We start from the raw sequence: 5,199 nt of genomic DNA, 5'->3' as shown, positions 1-5,199 counted from the left end.
CATTGGACGCGGTAGCGCCGCCCTGCTGCCCACACCAGCTGCGACCACCGGCGCTTCGCCCTGCCCCGCTGGCGTTGGACTGCCGCGTGGACCTCGTGCGGCCAATCCTCCAGCTGGACCTCCGTCCATCGCTGCCGGCCTGCTGGACACGACGCCTGCCGTTGCAGCGGTGGCGGCCGTTGTACCGGCCGCTCGGGCATCGACTGTTGCCGCTGCAACGTCGGCCGTTGCTGTTCCGGATCCGGCCACTTCCACTCACCCCGCTCCAGGTTCTCCACGGTGACGTCGGCGGCCGCCCCACCGTGCATGGACGGAGGAGGGGGTGTCGGAAGTGGCCGTTGTTCTCCAGCCTGTTGCTCTGCGTCCACCGGCGGTTCCACGTCCATCGCGGCTGTTGTCGATTTCCGCAGCCGTGGGTCCCGCGGCTCCTCGGCCTCCTTTGCCGATGTGGCCGGCGTGGCGGCTGGCGGTGGCTCGTCCCTCGTGGTTCCTTGCTGGGGACCCGGTGTGCCCGGCGGAAATGGGTCCATCCACTGGACCAGGAACGCCTTCCTATGACACCACCAGTCGCCCACCGGCGTCGACGTCTGCCACTGCAGGTACACCGGTTCCTGCCAGTGGCCTCGGGCTCCTTGCTGCTGTCCATCGTCCGCCCCCTGCTCGTCGTCCTCCTCCTCTGACTCCGACAACGGGTGCCCCCGTGGTGTCGGCGCTCTTGGTGGCCGCCACGTGGTTGGCCCGTCGTCTCCGCCGCCGGTCGCGTCGCCGTCTCCGCCGCCGATCGCGTCGCCGTCTCCGCCGCCGGTCGCGTCGCCGTCTCCGCCGCCGGTCGCATCGCCGTCTCTGCCACCGGTCTCCTCGCCGTCTCCGCCGCCGGTCGCGTCGCCGTCGCCGCCGGTCGCATCGCCGTCTCTGCCACCGGTCTCCTCGCCGCCGGTCGCCTCACCGCCGGTCGCTTTGCCGCCCTCGCCGCCGGTCGCCTCGTCGTCCTCGCCGCCGGTCGCCTTGCCGTCTCCGCTGCTTGCGTCGTCCTCATCTGGCCACGGTCCGTGGGCCCACCCCGTGGGGCACGCCACCGGCCCTGGACTGCCTCGAGGGTCGTAGACTTTTGGGCCCGCGCCCCAGTCCGAAAATCCGCTGCCGCTGTCGCCGCTGTTCCACCCCACCGACGGACTCTCCGGGTACATCCACCGTCGACTGTCGTCCGACTCGGACCCAGTCCTGGTTGCCTGGGGTGAGACCAGCGGCGAAGCCAGCAGTTGCAGTACCGGGCTGCGGTGCCGGCGCGGTGGTGCCCTTCGGCGGACTCGGACGTCCCTCCTAGGATAAAGAAACGGCAGCCGCGTTCCTACACGTGGTCCTCGACCACGTGCTGCCCGCTGCCGTCTCCCGCTGGTCATCGCTGCGTTTACCTCCATTCTTGCTGCCTGTTCAACTTCAAGTGACTGAGTTGGAAGCTCGGCGACGGCATGGAAGCTGTTGGTCGCCTCCTTCGTATGATCCCGTTACCCGTAAGTTCGGCTTTTGCCTCTTATCTTTTACCTTTGCGTACTTATCTTTGTTTTTTTCCCCACCCGCTCTCCCATGTAGATTTGCTCATCTGCCGGCTTCGTTCACCTGCATCTGTGTGGTGGCCAGTGATGCTCGCTGCCCATCTGTTCCTGCTTCGGTATTATCCACTTCCTCCCAGTATTTTGACTGTGTACTCATTTCGACTTTGTTTTCCTTCCAGGATAGGCTTGATGTTGCGTTCGGATTTGATTTGGCCCGGGTCCCTTTCCCGTTTGGATATTATTATTATGTTATTATTATATTATTATTATAATACTATCCATGTATTCTTTGCTAGTATTAATACATTCTGTATATGCCGGTGCTATGCGTCGTTCCTTGTGTTCTTATTCTTTCCCCTTTCCCTCCCGCAGGGCTATCCTTTTAGATCTCCTGCTTCCGTTTCCCGTTCCTCCGGCTAGGATTCTGGATTCCTTCGACTGGTCCCGCTGGTCTGCGACAATTGATGCACCCGCCTCTTCATTTCTTGTATTATTTTGGACCTTGCTGCTCATCTGCTCCTCGAAGCCTTCCCCTTCCTTGATGTTGTTGTTGTTGTTTTGGGTTGGCTGTTCCTTGGTGGTGGGCACCTGCTCCTCCGATCTTTCGATTGGCTGCTTTCCGGCGTTGGCCACCTGCTCACCCGATCTTTCGATTGGCTGCTTTCCGGCGTTGGCCACCTGCTCACCCGCTGGTCCCCTGTGGTATTCTTCCTGGTCATCTGCGTTCCACACTTTCATTTCGTTGATGTGGGCCCTTCTCTTTCGTTTGTTTCCTTCCTCTTGTAACTCGCAGATCACAGGGGATATGAACCCGGTGATTCTGTAGGGGCCCCCATACCGTGGTGCTAGTTTTGCCGCGAATCCCTCCACCGCTTTAGACAACTGGTGCTCTTTGATCAGAACCCAGTCTCCCACGTTAGGCTTCCATAGTCTTCTTCTCAGGTTGTAATGTCTCGCTTGCTCCTGTGCGGCTTGCTCCATGTTTCTTCTTGCCAGTGTGTATATCTCCTTTAGTTTTGTCGCGTTTTCCGTTGGCGTTTCCACCTCTTGGCCTGTGCCCCAGGCGTTTTCATCGAACAATGCTTTAGGTAGCCTGGGTTCTCGTCCTTGGATAATGAATGCTGGCGAGTACCCCGTGGATCCGGATGTGCTAGAGTTAATCGCAAGCATTACCTCCGGTAAGCACTCGTCCCATCTACGTTGGTCCTTTCCCGTGTATTGAGCGATCATGGTTTTCGCTGTGCGATTCACTCTTTCCGTTGGGTTTTCCTGTGGCGTATATGGTGCAGTTAGCTGGTGTCGCACCCCTAATTCCTCCAGAAATTTCTTGAATCCTTTGCTTGTAAATTGTGTACCATTATCCGTTATCATTATTTTCGGTACCCCGAACCTGGATAGTATCCTTTCTCTAACTGCCTTCTGTACAGCTGCAGTTGTTGCCGCTCGTAGAGCTATTAACTCTGTCCATTTTGAGAATCTGTCCATCATAACTAGTAGCATCGTGTTGCGATGGATTGATCTTGGTAGTGGCCCGACAAAGTCTGCACAGACAGTTGCCCAGGGTTCCTCGGGGACTTGCGAGAGCATCTTGCCCGCTGCTTTTAGCTGACTCGGCTTATATTTCTGACAGGTTTCGCATTTCGAGACATAGTTTCGTACGTCCCTTTGCAGTCCCGGCCAGAAATATCTCGCGGAGATTCGGGCTATCGTTCTCCGTGCTCCAGTGTGGCCCGCTGTCACTGCGTCATGGTTTTCCTGTAGCACCCTGCTCCTCAATGCCGTCGGTACGCACATTCTCCAAGCTATTACATCTTCTTTTCCAGCTCGCTGGGGAATATGTCTGTACATGTTTCCCGCATCTTCTAGAAAATCCGGATATTTTGTCGGGTTACCGTGGATCCGTTCCTTCAGGGATCGTATCCAAGGGCATGTCCTTGAGTCCTCTTCTTCATTCCGCTTGGTCCCTTTCACCAGTAAGCATGCTTCTTCCTGTACCGGTTGGCGTGAGAGGGCGTCTGCTACTATGTTCAACTGTCCCTTTCTGTATACGATGTCAAAGTCGTATTGTTGCAGCTCGAGGGCCCATCTCGCAATTCTGCCTGTCGGACTCTCGATCGAGTTTAGCCATTTGAGTGCCATGTGGTCCGTTATGACCGTGAACTTGTATCCTTCAATGTACGGCCTCATTTTCGTGATTGCCCATACGATGGCTAAGCACTCCTTCTCCGTGGCGGAGTAGTTCTTCTCAGCTGCGTTCAATGTCCTGCTTGCATATGATATGACCCGTTCCCCTTTCTCGGCCGATTGTGTGAGGATCGCTCCTAGTCCCACATCGCTCGCATCTGTTTGAAGTACGAACTTTCGGTTAAAGTCTGGGCATGCTAGTACTGGATCGGATATTAGCTTTTCTTTGACCGTTTCAAATGCCTCCTGATGTTCTTTGGACCATTCCCACTTTGCTCCTTTCTTTAGCAGGGTCGTTAAAGCGTGTACTGTTGTTGCAAATTCTGGCACGAACCGTCTGTACCATGAGGCCACCCCAAGATACTGCCTCAACTCTTTCGTGTTTGCTGGCGGTTTTAATTCGGCGATCGCTGCTACTTTATCGGGGTCTGTCCGTATGCCCTGATCGGTTACCCTGTGCCCTAAATACTTCAGGTCTTTCTTAAAAAACTCGCATTTCTCTGGGTTTATTTTCAAGTTAGCCTGTCGTAGCCGCCGGAAAACTTCTTTCAAGTTCGCTATATGCTCCTCCAATGTTCTCCCTATTACGATTATATCGTCCAGGTATGCAAACGCGTGTGGCATCATTTCGGGTCCTATAACTTGATCCAATGCTCGTTGGAACGTTGCCGGCGCCGAATGTAACCCAAAAGGCATTACTTTCCACTGAAACAGCCCCCTTCCAGGTACCGTGAATGCCGTTAGTGGTCTACTTTCTGACTCCATCGGAATCTGCCAGTAGCCGTCTTTCAGGTCAAGGCTGCTTATATATGTCGCCTCTCGTAGCTGTTCGAGAATGTGGTTCATTCTTGGTAGTGGGTAGGCGTCTTTTTCCGATCTGCTATTCAGCTGCCTAAAGTCTACACATAGACGCCATTTTCCCGTCTTCTTTTTCACCATCACTATCGGGGCGCTGTGTGGGCTTTTCGACGGTTCGATGCAGCCTTTCTCTATGAGCTCGTCCACTAATTTATTAATTTCCGCCTGCATTTTGGGGTTTTTGGGAAAATACCTCTGTTTTATCGGTCTTGGATCGGTCATCTTTATATGATGTTGAGCTATGTGGGACGTTCCTGAGAGTTTACTGAACGCTTCCAGTTCCTCGTTCAAGAACTGTTTTATTGCTGGGTCGTCTGTTAATGGATTCTCGTGTATGACTGCCACCGATAGTCGTTCCTCCAACCACCCCTCATTCCTCGACCGTGGTACTATTTTTACTCCCAGACCTGCACATTCAAACCGCAGTCCCATTGTTCTCAGAAAATCCCATCCCAACACCAAATCGTCGATTATTCCTGGTAGGATTAGCAGTCTTATCCCGTGGCTTTCTTTTCCAAAGGTTATTTTTGTTTCGATTTGTTCTGATATACCTGTATTTTTCCCGTCTGCCAGACGTACTTGCCGTTTTATTCCTTTCCTTTTT

Source organism: Drosophila takahashii, chromosome 2R, assembly GCF_030179915.1.
Source record: "Drosophila takahashii strain IR98-3 E-12201 chromosome 2R, DtakHiC1v2, whole genome shotgun sequence".
NCBI lineage: Eukaryota > Metazoa > Arthropoda > Insecta > Diptera > Drosophilidae > Drosophila > Drosophila takahashii.
This window is presented reverse-complemented; position numbering follows the sequence as displayed.